The sequence below is a fragment of the Carcharodon carcharias genome, chromosome 21, assembly GCF_017639515.1.
Source record: "Carcharodon carcharias isolate sCarCar2 chromosome 21, sCarCar2.pri, whole genome shotgun sequence".
Lineage (NCBI taxonomy): Eukaryota > Metazoa > Chordata > Chondrichthyes > Lamniformes > Lamnidae > Carcharodon > Carcharodon carcharias.
The window spans coordinates 31,424,492-31,443,114 of NC_054487.1; the positions used below are offsets into that span (position 1 = coordinate 31,424,492).

The 18,623-nt window shown below is 44.5% G+C and overlaps 1 protein-coding gene and 1 pseudogene across 3 annotated transcripts in view; both read right to left on the bottom strand.

The window, feature by feature from the left end:
* Positions 1-18,623, bottom strand: part of LOC121293122 (structural maintenance of chromosomes protein 1B-like) — a 185,253-nt gene that overhangs the window by 63,133 nt on the left and 103,497 nt on the right. The window lies entirely within an intron of this gene.
* LOC121293385 lies at positions 7,407-8,712 on the bottom strand (annotated as a pseudogene).

Genomic DNA, 18,623 nt, shown 5'->3' on the forward strand with positions numbered 1-18,623 from the left:
CCTTTTAGCCTTCCTGACTCCTTGCTTAAGTTTCTCCCTACTTTCTTTATATTCTCCACGGGATTCATCTGTTCCCAGCCTTCTAGCCCTCATGAATGCTTCCCTTTTCTTTTTGACTAATCTCACAATATCCTTCTTTATCCAAGGTTCCTGAAACTTGCCATGCTTATCCTTCATCCTAGCAGGAACATGCCGATCCTGAATTCTTATCAACTGATGTTTGAAGCCCCCCCACATGTCAGTTGTTGATTTGCCCACAAACACCCACCTCCAGTCTAAATTCCTCAGTTCCTGCCTAATATTGTTATAATTAGCCTTCCCCCAATTAAGCACTTTAACCGAAGACTCCTATTACCCTTATCCACCAGTACCTTGAAACTTACTGAATTATGGTCACTTTTCCTGAAATGCTCCCCTGCTGAAACTTCAACCACCTGGCCGGGTTCATTCCCTAATACCAGGTCCAGTATTTCCCCTTCCCTAGTTGGACTATCTACATCTTGTCTCAGGAAGCCCTCCTGGATGCACCTTACAAATTCTGCACCACCCAAACCCCTAGCATTAAGTGATTCCCAGTCAATACAGGGAAAGTTAAAATCACCCATCACAACAACCATATTGCTTTCACATCTTTCCAAAATCTGCCTACATAACTGTTCCTCAATCTCCTGCCGGCAATTGGGAGGCCTATAGTAAACCCCCAACATTGTGACTGCATCCTTCCTATTCCGGAACTCTACCCATATTGCCTCGCTGCATGAGCCCTCCGAGGTGTCCTCCTGCGTACAGCTGTGATATTCCCCTTAACCAGCGGTGCAACTCCCCCACCTCTTCTACATCCCTCTCTATCCTGCCTGAAACATCTAAATTCTGGAACGTTTATCTGCCAATCCTGTCCATCCTTCAACCAAGTCTCTGTAATAGCAATAACATCATAGTCCCAAGTACTAATCCAAGTTCTAAGATCATCTGCCTTGCCTGTTATACTTCTCACATTGAAACAAATGCATTTCAGACCCCCAGTCCCACTGTGTTCAGTAATTTCTCCCTGCCTGCCCTTCCTCTTAGTCCTACTGGCCATATTCACTGGTTCCCAGTCATTTATTTCACCTGTTGACCTATTGCTCTCGTTCCCATCCCCCACCATACTAGTTTAAACCCTCCCTAGTGACAATAGCAAACCTCGCAGCCAGGATATTGGCGCCCCTCCAGTTTAGATGCAACCTGTCCTTCTTGTACCAGTCCCACTTGCCCCGGAAGAGATCCCACTGATCCAGACATCGGAAACCCTCCCTCCTACACCATCTGTTCAGCCACGTGTTTAGCTGCACTATCTTCCTATTTCTAGCCTCACTGGCACGTGGCACAGGGAGTAATCCTGAGATTACAACCCTAGAGGTCCTGTTTTTTTAACTTTCTGCCTAACTCCCTCAACTCCCGCTGGAGGACCTCATCACTCATCCTGCCTATGTCGTTAGTACCAATGTGTACCATGACCTCTAGCTGTTCTCCCTCCCCCTTCAGAATGTCCCGAAACCGATCAGAGACATCCTGGACCCTGGCACCAGGAGGTAATATACCATCCTGGTGTCTCTTTCATGACCTCAGAAGCGCTTATCTGAGCCCTTGACGATAGAGTCCCCTATGACAATTGCTCTTCTGTGCTTTGATCCCCCCGCTGAACAACAGACAGCTGTGGTGCCACTGCTCTGGCTACTGCTGTTGTTTTCCCCTGATAGGCCATGCCCCCCAATAGTATCCAAAATGGTATACCTGTTAGAGAGGGGGACAGCCATGGGAGATTTCTGTACTGACTGCCTGCCCCTTCTAGCGGTCACCCATCTATCTGTCTGTACCTTGGGTGTGACCACATCTCCAAAACTCCTGTCAATGACGCTTTCCGCCACCTGAATGCTCTTAAGTGCATCCAACTGCTTCTCCTACCGATCCATGCTGTCTGTGAGGAGCTGCAATTGGGTACACTTCCTGCAGATGTAGTTGTCCGGGACACTTGAAGCGTCACAGATTTCCCACATCCCACAGGTGAAGCACTTCACCCCAGCAAGGTAGCCTGAAGACTGGGGCTTGCTCTTGTGGAGGATGATGTTGGCATTCTCTTCTTGGAATGAAGATAAGAGAGAACTCGGCAGGCTTATACCTTACAGATCAGTCATCGTCATTGTCTGCATGTTTTTCACTATATAATGAATGCTTCCTCACTGGGTTGTTAGGGGGACCAATCTTGCCTTCCCGAGGCACGGTCAGTGTCCTCCCCCCTACCAGCTCTGCAGCCCGCTCCTCAAATGGGGTGACGGTCCTGAACTCCGGGCTGCTCTCTCTGGTCCTGGCTCTCACTTGTTATAAGCATTCTTCTCCTGCATTAACACAGATGCATTGAGTGTGAGCACAATGGATGAAAAGAGAGTTCAGACGCTTGCATGCCTTTGGGTATGCTGAACCCTCCCCAGGAAGGGATTAAGACACCGTTTGTACAGGGACTTACATGAGATGGTGTGCTTTAAGTGGCTACGATACCTTGAGTGATTAACCAGCTGTTGATCGTCAGTGACATGCCTGTATACTGTAACCCTTGGAACATCTGATGCCCTTATGAGAGTGCGTCTGCGTTGAGTAGAAGTTTGATTTATCCTGGCAGAGCGCAGCAGATGATTCATCCATTTCCTGCACTGCAGGGCGGTCCTTCTTTGGACCCCGTGTGTGTTCACCACCCTGACAATCTCCTCCCAGGCCAGCACGGTCAGACAGTGGCACTCCTGCTCCCATCCCTCAGAAAGAAGACTTCCAGCCTTTCCTTAACGGCCTGGAGGAGTATCTCCAGGGCGGCTCTGCTGAACTGTGAGGCCAAAGGTTGCTGTCTTCTCCTGGACAGTTCTTTATGGGATCTAGAGGTCCTAGCCTGCAGTGAGTGAATGGCTGTCCGGGTGCCATTTAAATATGGTGCCCGGATGTTGGATCCTCTTGAGGTGACAGTGGGGCGGGCGACTTCCTGCCTGCCCCGCCACAAGATTCAAAGTGCTCCTCGCAGGTGCATAATTAATGAGATGAACAGCACAAAATGTCCAGTGGAATTTACTCTGACTTTCCAGCCCGCCACCAGGCTTAGATTCCAGAACAGGAGATTCTGCTTATGGTTGCAATGTGACCAAGACTTGGCCCTGAATATTCAAGGGTATTTTAAATTTTGGAAGGACAGGGAGAAAGGAAAAGAAGGTGGGTGGCTCTTTTAATCAAGGATGAGATCAGTGCAGTCATGCAAAACGATCTTGGAGAATCAAAATGTACAATCAGTTTGGGCAAAGATAAGAAATAACAAAGAACAGGAAAAAGTAATTGATGGGAGTGGTTTAGAGGTCCCCTGACAGTAGCTACAATGTGGGACAGAGTATAATTCAAGAAATAATGGAGGCCTCCGAGAAGGGTACTGCAATAATTGTGGGAGATTTTAATCTTCCTATAGATCGGATGAATCAGATTGGCAAAAGTAGCCTTGAGGGTGAGTTCATATTGTGTATTTGGGACAGATTCTTAGAATAATATATTCTGGAACTAACCAGGGTACAGCTATTTTAGACTTGCTAATGTGTAATGAGGCAGGATTAATTAATGACCACATAGTAAAGGATCCTCTAGGTAAGATCATATCATGATAGAATTTAACATTCAGTTTCAGGACAAGAAATGTGGGTCCATAACTAATGTTAAACTTAAATAAAGGCAAATGAAGACAGAATTGGCTAAAGCTCAATGAAAAATAGGTCAAAAGGGGAGACAGTAGAGAAGCAGTTGCAGACATTTAAGGAGGTATTTCATAACACTCAATTTATTTCACTGAGAAAGAAAGATGCTCCATGAAGGATACACCATTCGAGGCTAACTAAGGAAGTTAAGGATAGTACGAAATTGAAAAAAAAGATGTACAATGCTGCAATGATTAGTGATAGCCCACAAGGCTGGGAAAATTTTAGAAACCAGCAAAGGATGACTTTAAAAAAAGGAGAAATTGGAATATGAGAGAAAACAAGCAAGAAATATAAAAACAGACATTAAAAGCTTCTGCAAGTATATAAAATAGTAGCTAAATTAGGCATTGGTCCCTTAGAGGGTGAAACTGGGGAAAACAATGAAATGGCACACACTCTGCACAAGTATTTTGTATCTGTCTTCATTATAGAAGACACAAAAAGCATCCCAAGAATAGTAGGAAAACAAGAAGGCAAAAGGAGGAACTTAAAACAGTCACCATCACTAGAGAAAAAGTACCAGAAAATTAATCGGATTAAAGGCTGGTAAGTCCCCTGGATTCCAGCCTGCATTCCAGAGTTTTAAAAGAAGTGGCTGCAGAAATAGTGGATGCATTGATTCTAATCTTCCAAAATTCCTTATATTCTGGAAAGATCTCAACGGATTGGGAAACCACAAATGTAACACCATTACTTCAAGAAACGACAGAGACAGAAAGCAGGAAACAATAGGCCAGTTAATCTAAAATCTGAATTCGGAAAATGCTAGAATCTATTATTAAGGAGATAGTAACAGGACATTTAGAAAATCATAATACAATCAGGCAGAATCAACATGGTTTTGTGAAAGGGAAATCGTGTGTGACGAATGTATTAGAGTTCTTTGAGATTGTAACGAGCAAGTTGATTAATAGGACCAGTACATGTAGTGTATTTGGATTTCCGAAAAGCATTCGATAAGGTACCACTGCACCAGATAGGTGCTCATTGTCTTGGGATGGCATATTAGCGTGAATGGGAGATGGGCTAACTAATCAGAACAGAGTCGGGATAAATGGATCATTTTCAGGTTGGCAAACTGCAACTAGCGGAATGTCACAGGAATCAGTGCTTGGACCTCAATTTACAACCTACATTAATAACTTGGATGAAGGGACAGACTGTATTGTAGCCAAATTTGCTGATGATACAAAGATAGGTAGGTAAATAAGTTGTGAGGATACAAAGTGTACGCAAAATTACATAGATAAAGTGAGTGGGCAAAAAAATAGGCAGATAGAGTATGTTGTGGGAAAATATAAAGTTGTCCACTTTGGCATGAAGAATAGAACATCAGGATATTATTTAAAAGGAAAGAGATTGCAGAATGCTGCAGTACAGAAAGATCTGGAAGTCCTTGTAGATGAATCGCAAAAAATTAGCATGCAGTAATTAGGAAGGAAATGTTTGCCTTTATTGCAAGGAGCATGGAGTTTGCCTTTATTGCAAGGCTCAATGAGCCGAATGGCCTACTCCTGCTCCTATTTCTTATGATCTTATGTTAATAAACGCCTTAAAAATTTTCAGCTGATCAGAAAAAGTATGAGTTTGTAATGGATAGGTCATGTCTGATGAATCGAACTGAATTTTTTGAAGAGGTGACTAAATTAGTTGACAGAGGAATATCTATGCATGTGATTTATATGGATTTCCAGAAGGCATTCAGTAAAATCTCTCATGGGGCAGTTAGCTAAAGAAGAAGCTCACGGATTGGAAGGAAGAGAGTAGGGAAAATTAGAATAAACTTTAACTGGCAGGACATAACTAATGGTGGCCCACAAGGATTTGTGTTGGAACTAATCACTGTATTCATTAATGACTTAGATGATGGGATTGAAAGTCACATATCTAAATTTGCCAATGACACAAAGAAAGGCAGTTTTGTAAGTAGTGTAGGTCAGGCGGTGGCAAACTACGGCCCACAGCCATATCTGCCCTTGGGAACTTCTGATCCAGCTCATGGTCATGCCAGGTTACCCAAGGGCTTCGGTAAATATTCTGTGCAAAAGTCGAGACTTTGAAAAGGGAACGATAGGGGTGATCTCTAATGAACGACCGCAGGAAGTAGATGAAGGTAAGTCAATCATTGTGGCCAAGGCAGGCATTTTGCAAGGTGGGAACAGTGTGTAGCCACCAGGAGAGTGGGGGGTAGAATATGTAGTGGAGCACTGAGAATGTACATTTTAAGTAAACCCTTGGATTGTCTCCTGATTTCTGATGATTTGGTACATTTTGTTGAGGACAGTGGCCCAAGGAAAGGACATACTTTTGACCTTCAGGTGGTTGAGGGCTGGACTGAATGTAATAGTGTGCATTATAACAAAATTTAGTTTGATTTCATTAGGAATTATTTGGGGAGGGAAAGGGTTTATTCATACATTTTAGAATTAGACAGACATCCATTTAATGAACCTTGAAGATCAAAACATGGCTCTGCTGGATGGTAAAAATGTGCCTATTTTTAAGGTATAGTGAACTTCTGTTTAAAACTTCAATTTGATACGCAATCATTTTTTAAATTGCTGTAAATATCCTAAGGGCTGAATGCTCCCCCTGTTGGGAGGTTGTGTGGGGGCGGGCTGAAGCAAGTGGGAACCTGAACGGCACCCCCGATCGGGTGCACACCGCCATTTTACGCAATTAAGGCCCACACAGCATGACGCGCACCCGCAAGCACTCCCTGTGAGGGCAGAGGGGGAAATTCCGAGTCAGGGCCTGCGCTCTTTCGCGCATGCGTATGAAAGAGCGCAGAAATCTGTGCCCCAGGGACATTATTTTTAGTTCTGAAAAATTTAATAGAGGGGAAAAAATATTTTAAGGACATGTCCCCTTAAGTGAAACTGTCATATGAGCTGGGACATGTCCATTAATTTTTTCAAAAATTTTTATTCAATTAATAAACCCTTCATGAAACCTCATCCCGCCCGTGGATGAGGTTTCATGAAAAACGCAAAGGCCGCCTGGGCTCTTCGACTGCCCGCCAATCTTAAGGTTGGATGGGCAGCATTCTTAACAAGTTTAATTACTTCCTTAATGGCCTTAATAGGCCTTCGGCAGTTCAGCGGGCTCACAGCCAATGTGGCTGCCGAACTGACAATCTAAATGACGTGCAGTGAAGTTGGGACGCCTGCCCAATGTCACCACGCATCACTTTACACGTCAGCTAGCGGGCCCCACCCCCGCTTGCCGACCTGAAAATTCTACCCTAAGTCAAAAATCCAACTGGCATGGAAAATCATGCTTAAATTGGCACTGTTGAAAGTTTATGACCTGGACAACTACATGAGCAGAAAATGCCGCCAAATGGAAAAACTTGAGCGCCGAATCTGGGAACTCGAGGGCAGCTAGTGTCACTGAGGAGCATTCCGTGAGGATGAGAGCTACGTGGATTGCACATTTCAGATGGTAGTCAGCCCATAGCTTATGAAAGAGCAGGCAGAGAGGGACTGGGTGGCTGTCAGACAGACAAGAAAGGCAAGGCAGGTAGTGCAGCAGATCCCTTAGGACGTCCTATTTTCTAACAGGCACTTAGTTCTGAGAACCAATGGGAGAGAGGGTTCCTCTGGATAGAGCAGCGAGAGTTATGGTCAGGGCACAATGGGTAGCTCAGCTGTGAAACGGGTAGCTCAGGAGGAAAGCGAGGAGGGCAATAGTGGTAGGGGATTCACAATTAATGATGCTGACAGTACTGCTGGTTTTGCCATCATTACTGCCCAATTTCTCCATCTTCTTTACAACCTCGGAGCCCTCAATAATCCTATCAAATACAATAGTGGTAGGGGAACAAACAGGCGCTTCTGTGGTCGCTGACATAATTCCAGGATGGTATCTTGCCTCCCTGGTGCAAGGTTCATGGATATCATTGAGTGGCTTCTGAATATTCTGGAGGTGTGTGTAGGTTTGTGGTTCACATTGGTACCAACGATATAAGTAGAAAATGGGATGAGGTCGCGCAGGCTGAGTTCAAAGAGTTAGGAAAAAGATCAGCAAACAGGACCTCAAAGGTAGTGATCTCTCCAGATTACTTCCAAAGGCCACGTGCTATTGAGTATAGAAATAGGAGAATAGACCAGATGAATGCGTGACTGGAGAGATGATGCAGGAGGGAGGGCTTCAGATTTCTGTGGCATTGGGACTGGTTCTGGGGAAGGTGGGATCTGTACAAGCAGGACAGGATACACATGAATAAGGCTGGGAAGAATGTCCTTGCAGGAAGGTTTGCTAGTGTTGTTGGGGAGGGTTTAAAGAAGATTGGCAGGGGGATGGGAACCTGATGGCAGGTTCAGATAGCACAAATTCAGAGCAGGAAGCGGGAGACAGAAAATTAGTGGGTGTCTCTGAAAGACAGAAGGAGCAAAGGTAAAAGATTTTTTTTTGTAGTTGCAAGTGATCAAGTTTTATTTAATCATATAATTCCATCCACACTTGTCACAATTAATGATGCTGACAGTACTGCTGGTTTTGCCATCATTGCTGCCCAATTTTTCCATCTTCTTTACAACCTCGGAGCCCTCAATAATCCTACCAAATACAACGTGCTTTCCATCCAACCATGGAGTATCTGCAGTGCACATAAAAAACAGGGATCCATTTATCCCAGCACTGGCCACAGACAAGGTACCAAGCCCTGTGTGCTTCAGTTGGAAATTCTCATCAGCAAACTTCTCACCATAGATGACTTCCCACCAGTGCCATTGTTCTTTGAGAAGTTACCACCCTGGCACATGAAGCCGGGAATGATTCTGTGGAATATCAAGCCCTTGTAACCAAATCTCATCTCGCCAGTGCACAATGCACAGGAATTTTCTGCAGTTTTGGAGACCACATCAGCCCTGATCTCCATTGTAATGCGGCCCTGGGGTTTGCCACCCGGAGAAATATTCATGAAAACCCGGGGATTCTGCCCAGCCATTGAGCTGCACCATCGCGGCCCCGTTACAGCTGCTAGCTGCAGTCTGCACAAAGCCCTAGCACCTTTGCAGTGATGCAGAAAATAGCGGGCAGCGGGAAACATGGCACTAAGCGTGAGGTGACACTGCAAACGGGCAATGTTAAAAGGTGAATCCCAGGAAGGGTTGAAATATAAGCTGGTTTAAGGTGGTGGTGGTGGAGGGGGGGATGGGTGGGGGGAGAGGGAGAGAAGTGGAGGGGGGTGGTGTGGTTGTAGGCAAAAGCAGTGATAAAAGCAGATCATCAAAAGATGTCACAGACGGCAGAACAAAAGAACACATAGGTGTCGAAGTTGGTGATATTACCTAAATGAATGTGCTAATTAAGAATGGATGGTAGGGCACTCAAGGTATAGCTCTAGTGGGGGTGGGGGGGACATAAAAGATTTAAAAATATTTAAAAATAACGGAAATAGGAGGGAAAAATAAAAATCTGTATAATTTATTGGAAAAATCAAAAGGAAGGGGGAAGAAACAGAAGGGGGGTGGGGATGGAGGAGGGAGGTCAAGACCTAAAGTTGTTGAATTCAATATTCAGTCCGGAAGGCTGTAAAGTGCCTAGTCGGAAGATGAGGTGTTGTTCCTCCAGTTTGCGTTGGGCTTCACTGGAACAATGCATCCTGAGATCCACACTCAGTGCCATGCGCCGCCATATGAACACACTCGACCTCTCCCTCCAGCAGCACCGCCGCACTCTTTATCAAAGCTGCGCGTGCTCCCAGTTTCATTTTATTCTTCGGCTCATCCGACGCCTCAACAAGAAACTTTTTCTCTTTCTCTCAAGTACTAAGGAATGCAAGCTCCAACAACTCATCGACACCAACACCCATCTAGCACCATCCACCCCTGCCTGTCCCTCCGTCCCCACCCCATCTTCCAATCCCAGCCCCAGCCGTGTATTCACTATACCCCCTGACCTGCCCCTCTCCGATGCTGAACGTTCAGTGCTCAGCAAAGGACTTAGTTTCATACCCCTAAGCCCTCACCTTAATGAATTTTGGGCTCGGCACGATGCTGAACTCTTCTTCCGCCGTCTTCGTCTCTGGGCTCACTTCTTTGGGCAGGAGTCCTCTCCCCGTTCAACGGATCCTTTCACCCACCTCCAATATTCTCCCTCCACCTGGACCCCTCCCTCTGGATTCTTACCTTCTCTTGATCTTTTCATTGAGAACTGTCGACGCGACATTAGTCGTCTCAATTTCTCTGCTCCTCTCACCCATTCTAATCTCTCTCTCACTGAACTTACTGCACTCCATTCTCTCAGGTCCAACCCTGACATCATCATCAAACCCGCTGACAAGGGTGGTGCTGTTGTTGTCTGGCGCACTGACCTCTACCTCGCGGAGGCTGAGCGTCAACTCACAGACACTTCCTCCTACCTCTCCCTGGACCATGAACCCACCACTAAACATCAAGCCATTGTTTCCAGGTCTGTCACTGACCTCATCTCCTCTGGGGATCTTCCTCCCACAGCTTCCAACCTGATAGTTGCCCAACCTCGGACGGCCCGCTTCTACCTCCTACCCAAAATCCACAAACAGAACTGTCCCGGTAGACCGATCGTGTCAGCTCGCTCCTGCCCCACAGAACTCATCTCTCGTTATCTTGACTCCCTTCTCTCTCCCCTTGTCCAGTCCCTTCCCACCTACATCCGTGATTCCTCTGACACCTTACGTCACATCAACAATTTCCAGTTCCCTGGCCCCAACCGCTTCCTCTTCACCATGGACGTCCAATCCCTCTACACCTCCATCCCCCACCAGGATGGTCTGAGAGCCCTTAGCTTCTTCCTCGAACAGAGGCCCGAACAATCCCCATCCACCACTACTCTCCTCCGTCTGGCTGAACTTGTTCTCACGCTGAACAATTTCTCCTTTAACTCCTCTCACTTCCTCCAAATAAAAGGTGTGGCTATGGGTACCCGCATGGGCCCTAGCTATGCCTGTCTCTTTATGGGGTATGTGGAACATTCCTTGTTCCAGTCCTACTCCAGCCCACTTCCACAACTCTTTCTCCGGTACATCGATGATTACTTCGGTGCTGCTTCGTGCTCTCGTCGGGACTTGGAAAAATTTATTAACTTTGCTTCCAATCTACACCCCTCCATCATTTTCACGTGGTCCATCTCTGACACTTCCCTTCCCTTCCTTGACCTCGCTTTCTCAATCTCTGGTGATGGACTGTCCCCCAATATCCATTACAAGCCTACCGACTCCCACAGCTACCTTGACTACAGCTCCTCACACTCTGCTTCCTGTAAGGACTCCATCCCATTCTCTCAGTTCCTTCACCTCTGTCGCATCTGTTCCGATGATGCTACATTCAAAAACAGTTCCTCTGACATGTCCTCCTTCTTCCTTAACCAAGGTTTTCCACCCACGGTCGTTGACAGGGCCCTCAACCATGTCCAGCCGATCTCCCGCGCATCCGCCCTCACGCCTTCTCCTCCCTCCCAGAAACATGATAGGGTCCCCCTTGTCCTCACTTATCACCCCACCAGCCTCCGCATTCAAAGGATCATTCTCCGCCATTTCCGCCAACTCCAGCATAATGCCACTACCAAACACATCTTCCCTTCACCCCCACTGTCGGCATTCCGTAGGGATCGTTCCCTCCGGGACACCCTGGTCCACTCCTCCATCACTCCCTACTCCCCAACCCCCACCCAATGGCACCACCCCATGCCCACGCAAAAGATGCAACACCTGCCCCTTCACTTCCTCTCTCCTCACCGTCCAAGGGCCCAAACACTCCTTTCAAGTGAAGCAACATTTCACTTGCGTTTCCCCCAACTTAGTCTACTGCATTCGTTGCTCCCAATGTGGTCTCCTCTACATTGGAGAGACCAAACGTAAACTGGGCGACCGCTTTGCAGAACACCTGCGGCCTGTCCGCAAGAATGACCCAAACCTCCCTGTCGCTTGCCATCTCAACACTCCACCCTGCTCTCTTGCCCACATGTCTGTCCTTGGCTTGCTGCATTGTTCCAGTGAAGCCCAAGGCAAGCTGGAGGAACAACACCTCATCTTCCGACTAGGCACTTTACAGCCTTCCGGACTGAATATTGAATTCAATAACTTTAGGTCTTGACCTCCCTCCTCCATCCCCACCCCCCTTCTGTTTCTTCCCCTTCCTTTTGTTTTTTTCCAATAAATTATATAGATTTTTCTTTTCCCCTATTTCCATTATTTTTAAATATTTTTAAATCTTTTATGCTCCCCCCACCCCCACTAGAGCTATACCTTGAGTGCTCTACCATCCATTCTTAATTAGCACATTCGTTTAGATAATATCACCAACTTCGACACCTATGTGTTCTTTTGTTCTGTTGTCTGTGACATCTTTTGATGATCTGCTTCTATCACTGCTTTTGCCTACAACCACACCACCCCCCTCCACTTCTCTCCACCAGCACCCCCCACCCCCCCACCCCGCCGCCACCACATCACCTTAAACCAGCTTATATTTCAACCCTTCCTGGGATTCACCTAGTTCTGTCGAAGGGTCATGAGGACTCGAAACGTCAACTCTTTTCTTCTCCGCCGATGCTGCCAGACCTGCTGAGTTTTTCCAGGTAATTCTGTTTTTGTTTTGGATTTCCAGCATCCACAGTTCTTTGTTTTTGTTTTTATCTTAATGTTAAAAGGTATTTATTTAAATGCATGGAGTATAGCAAACAAAGCCGATGAGCTGAGGGCAGATAGGGCACATGTATGGCAGCATGATATCATTGCTATAATAGAAAATTGGCTTAAAAAGGGGCAAAAATAGCAGCTGAACATCCCTGGATATAGAGCTTTCAAGCAGGATAGAGAGGGGGCTAAAAAAGGTGGAGGTGTAGCATTATTGGTTAAAGAATCAATTACAGCTGTGATAAGGATGATACACGAAATGAATTATCAAAATGAGGCAAATTGGGTTGAGCTCAGGAATAAAAAGGGGACAGCCACACTACTAGGAGTGCACTATAGCCCCTCAAATAGTGAGAGGCAGATAGAAGAGTAAGCATGTAGGAAAATTCCTGAGTACAAAAACAATAGGGCAATAATAGTTGGGAACTTCAACTACCTAATATCAACTGGGATACGCACAGTGTAATAGGCACAAGGGACACAAAATTCCGGAACTGCATTCAAGAGAACCATTATAGCAGGAAGGAACAAGCTCAATGAGAGTGTGTGCAATTCTAAATTTAGTATTAGGAAATGAAGCTGGGCAAGTGGATGAAGAAGCAGTGGGGGACCATTTTAGACATAGTGAACATAATACAATTAGATTTAATATAATTATGGGAAAGAATAAAGGTAGAACAGGAGTAAAAGTTCTAAATTGACAAATTATACGAAACCGAGAAGTGATCTGGTGAAAGTGAACTGGTTACAGCATCTTGAAGGGAAATCAATGACAGACCAGTGGGAAGCATTCAAAAGCAAGAATCTACAGGCACAGTGTGCATACATGTTCCTGCGAACAAAAAGGGTGATGCAGCCAAATCTAGAGCCCCTGGTTATCTAAAAGTATCCAAGGGAAGATAAAGCAGAAGAAGAAAGCTTATGACAGTCACAAACAACTTGATACTGTAGAAAGCCTAGAGGAGTATAGAAAGTACAGGAGTGAAGTAATAAAGGTAACTAGGAAAGCAAAGAAAGGATATGAAAAAATATTTTCAGGTAAAATCAAGGAAAACCCAAAGATGTTTTACCAGTACATTAAGAGCAAGAGGATAGCTAAGGAAATGGTAGGGCTGATCAGAGATGTACATGGTAACTTGTGCTCTGATACTGAAGATGTGGGCAGGATTCTCAATGAGTACTTTGTCTCTGTCTTCACTAAGGAGAGGGATAAAGCAGATATTCCAGTTAAAGAGGAGGAGTGTGAAGTATTAGATATAATAAGCATATGGAGAGAGGATGTACTGGAATCCTTGAAGGTGGATAAATCACCAGGGCCAGAGGGATTGTATCACAGGCTGTTAAAGAAAGCTAGGGAGGAAATTGCAGATGCTCTGAGGTTCATTTTCTGATCCTCACTGGATACAGGTGAGGTACCAGAGGACTGGAGGTCTGTGAACGTTGGACCATTATTTAAAAAGGGTGCAACGATAGACCAAATCATTATAGGCCAGTGAGTTTGACTTCTGCAGTGGGCAAATTATTAGAATCAATTCTGAGAGACAGAGTAAACTGTCACTTAGAAAGGAACGGATTAATCCGGGATAGTCAGCATGATTTTGTTAGGGGAAGGTCGCATTTTACTAATTTTTTGAGGAAGTATCAAGGAGGATTGATGAAGATAGTGCAGTGGATGTTGTCCGTATAGATTTTAGTAAGGCACTTGACAAGGTTCCACATGGCAGACTGGTCAGAAAAGTAAAAGCCACGGGATACAGGGGAATGTGGCGAGTTGGATTCCAAATTGGCTCAGCGACAAGAAACAAAGGGTAATGGTTGACGGATGTTTTTGCAAATGGAAAACGGTTCCCAGTGGTGTTCCACAGGGCTCAGTGTTGGGTTCCTTGCTGTTTGTAGATATGAATGATTTAGACTTAAATGTGGGTGGCATGATTGGGAAATTTGCAGATGACACAAAAATTGGCCGTGTAACTGATAGTGAAAAGGATAGCTGTTGTCTCCAGAATGATATCAATGGTTTGGTTGAGTGAGTGGAAAAGTGGCAAATGGAATTCAATCCAGAAGTGTGCGGTAATGCATGTGGGGAGGGAAAACAAAGCTAGGGAATACATAATAAATGGGAGGATATTGGGAGGGGTAGTAAGACCTTGGAATGCATGTTCACAGGTCCCTGAAGGTGGTAGGACAGATGATTAAGGTTGTAAAGAAAGCAAGGTAGTGGAATGCTTTCCTTTATTGGATGAGATATAGAATACAGGGGTGTTAATGATAAAACTGTATAAAATGCTGGTTAGGCCACTGCTGGATTTTTTTGTAAAGTTCTGGTCGCCATATTACAGGAAGGACATAGTTGCTCTGGAGAGAGTACAGAGGAGATTTACAAGAATGTTGGCAGGGCTTGAAAATTGCAGCTATGAGGAAAGATTGGATAAGCTGGGGTTGTTTTCCTTGGAACTGAGGAGGCTGAGGGGTGACCTGATTGAGGTATACAAACTGTGAGGGGCCTAAATTGAGTAGATAGGGATGCTCTGTTTCCCCTAGCAGAGAGATCTATTACCAGGAGGAACAGATTTAAAGTTTTTGCTAGAAGGATTAGAGGGGACATGAAGAAAAACTTCTTCACCCAAAGAGTAGTGGGGTTTTGGAATTCACTGCCTGGTTTGGTGGTGGAGGCAAAAGCCCTCAACTCATTTAAAAGGCACCTGGGTCTGCACCTGAAGTATTGTAACCTGTAAGGCTACGGACAGAGTGCTGGAAGGTGGGATTAAAATGGGCAGCTAGGTTTTTTTCCACTTTCTTTTTCAGCCAGCACAGACATGATGGGCTGAATGGCCTTTTTCTGTGCTGTAGCTTTTATGGTTTATTTTCAATTAGTAGCAGTGTTAAATGTTTACCAGTATTTTTCAAAATTCAAGTAATCACAATACTCGACACAGCGAACAGCTTTTAAGTACCCAAAAATTCAAATACTTGATTAGATAAGAACATCAAATGCTGTTTTGCTGTCATGTGATTAAGTGATGCTCTGGGAATCATCAAAGATTTAGTTAACATTTTGAGATGGGCATCTCAGTGATTAGTTGCTTATGCACTTAAGAAAATTTGAGTTGAAAAAGTATCTCCTATTCCTGCCAGAAGTGCAGTTAAGGTTTAGATTTTTAGAAGAAGGATGATAAATGTAATAGAAAGCGAAGGTTGTGTGGTTTTAGGGTTTTGTATTTTGAGAAAACTGAAAATGAGAAAGGTTTCCCCTAACATATGTGGAACAGATAGATACCTTGGTAACACCTCTTCCAAAATTTGCCATGAGTTACTAAATCTCAGCTCTAGGCACGAAGGTTAGAGGACACAGATCACTGTACTCCTCACAAGATATGCTGACCGTTTCATGGATGCCTTTTAGTCTTTCCACACTTTCTCCTTGCTTTACTGATTTTCCATTGGTGCTTCTTGCAACACCATGGCCAGAATTTTCGGGTCAGTGAGCAGAAGTGGGGGTGGGCCCCACTCGCCGACGCGTAAAATGACGTGCGGTGACATCGGGCATGTGTTCCAGTGTCACCACGCATCATTCCAACTTTCAATTTGGTGGGTGCGCACCAGAGGCAGCTGCGCACCCGCCGAACTATCAAAAGCCTATTAAGGCCATTTAAATATCCATTGGAATACTTAACGGAGCTGCCCACCAACCTTAAGGTTGGCGGGCAGGCAAAGAGCCCAGGAGGCCTTTGCATTTATCATGAAACCTCATTCACGGGCAGGATGAGGTTTCATGAAGGTTTTTAAAGTTTAATGAAGATTTTTAATAAAATTCATTGACAAGTCACAGCTCATGGGATACTGTCACATGAGGGGACATGTCTTAAATTTTTTTTTTATTAAAATTTTTAAACATCAAACTAATCTCCGAGGCAGCTCTGTGCCTCAGGGAAATTTCTGAACTCTTTCACAGGCCCTGGCTTAACCTACTCCCCCCACCTACACAGGGAGCGTTCAGCGCTTCCAGGTGCGCATCACACTGGTCGGGCCTTAATTGGCCCGCCCACATAAAATGGCGGTATGCAGCCGATCGTGGGCGGCGATTGGCTGCGCGCCCGGTCCCGCCTAACCCTCCCTCCCCAACCCGCAATGGGGAGAAATTTTCCCCCATATGACTGATCACAGTAAATCAGCATTTATATTGGCAAGACAAAAGCAAAATACTACAGATATTGGAAATCTGAAATAAAAACAGAAAATGCTGGAAATACTCAGCAGGTCAGGCAGCATAAGTGGAGAGAAAAATAGTTAACATTTCAGGTGGATGACCATTCTGTTGAATACAGAATAAATGCCATAATAAATTTTAATTGTAGCTGTTACTATCAAAATTCATTTTATGCACGATGGTTTATGTCAGTGCTTGATTTCAGTTTGAAATAATATCTATCTAACTTTTTTAGTCTACCAATTTATTAGGCATACAGCATGCACTGCCAAAATAAAGCACTTCGCAATGCCCTAAAATGGGCACTGCAAAAAAAAAGGGAAAGCAAACAGGAAATGTTGGATTTTTAACAGAATGTCAACAAAATATTTTTTCACAAATGTGGACTGGATTGTGGAAGGCTGTATGCCTGATCTATCAGGAGAGCATCGCCATGTTCAAGGAATGCAATTTGCAGTGCCATTTTTAAAAGGAAATATCCTAATTATGGCAGTGATTAAAGGAAAGAGCAAAAAATGCTAATAAAACCACTGCTAACTTAAAAACTCAGCAAAACAGTTTTGCGCAACAAGTTACAGTTCAGGAAGCCATTACAAAGGCAAATTATGTTCTAGTAATCAAAATCTTTAAACAAAATAAGCCTTTTGCTGAAGGGGAGTTTTTGAAAGAATGCATAGTTGATGTTGCTGGCATGCCCCAAATAACAAAAAAAAATTGAGAATTGTAGTTTTTTATGAAGATTTTACTCGCCATGTGGAAGTGATTGATGAAGCCTTGGTTTCTGGGTTGAACAAGAAAGCACAGTACTTCACGGTGTTTTTGTTAGCTCTCAATGACAGCTCTGACATCAAGGACAGTACAGCTCCTGATGTTTTCTTTCTTGTGGAAATCCGCTGAGATGCTGGTTTGTCGACTGGGATCTGTAGCACGATTTATTGCATTTCAACAGGGAAAATGTTTGTTCACAAACACAGGTGGAGATGAAAAAACTAGGATTTTCTGTGCAACCTTGTCCAAAATGGAACGAAGCAATCAATGCTACATTTAGTTCTGGGAATGAAATGAAGCAAGTAGAACTTGTTTCAATGAGAGAACATCTGGAAAACAGTAATGACCATATCACTAGGTTTAGAGTAGTTTTGGAAATGAACACAGCAAAATTAAATGTAGAAGTATTCAACTGGGGTAGGGCTGATTTCAGTAAGTTGCAAGGGAATTTAACCCAGATCAAAGCAAAAAACTGTGGATGCTGGAAATCCAAAACAAAAACAAAAATATCTGGAAAAACTCATTAGGTCTGACAGCATCTGCAGAGCGGAACACAGTTAACATTTCGAGTCTGTAAGACTCTTCAACAGAACTAAGGAAAAATAGAAAAGAGGTGAAATATAAGCTGGTTTAAGTGGCGGGTGGGACAAGTAGAGCTGGATAGAGGGCCAGGAGATAACGAAAAGATGTCTAGACAAAAGGACAAAGAGTTGTTGAAGGTGCTGATATTATCTAAGGAATGTGCTAATAGGTGACATTAAGGGTAGAAAGCAGGACGAGCAAAGTACAGATAGCCCTAGTGGGGGTGAGGTGGGGGGAAGGGATTGAAATAGGCTAAAAGGTAGAGATAAAACAATGGATGGAAATACGTTTAAAAATAATGGAAATAGGTGGGGAAAGAAAAAGCTATATAAATTATTGGAAAAAAGGGGGATTGGAAAGGGGGTGGATGGAGGAGAGAGTTCATGATCTGAAATTGTTGAACTAAATATTCAGTCTGGAAGGCTGTAAAGTGCCTAGTCGGAAGATGAGGTGCTGTTCCTCCAGTTTGCGTTGAGCTTCACTGGAACAATGCAGCAGGCCAAGGACGGACATGTGGGCATGAGGGCAGGGTGGAGTGTTGAAATGGCAAGCAACAGGGAGGTCTGGGTCATGCTTGGGGACAGACCGAAGGTGTTCCGCCAAGCGGTCACCCAGTTTGAGTTTGGTCTCTCCAATGTAGAGGAAACTGCATAGGGAGCGGCAAATGCAGTAGACTAAATTGAGG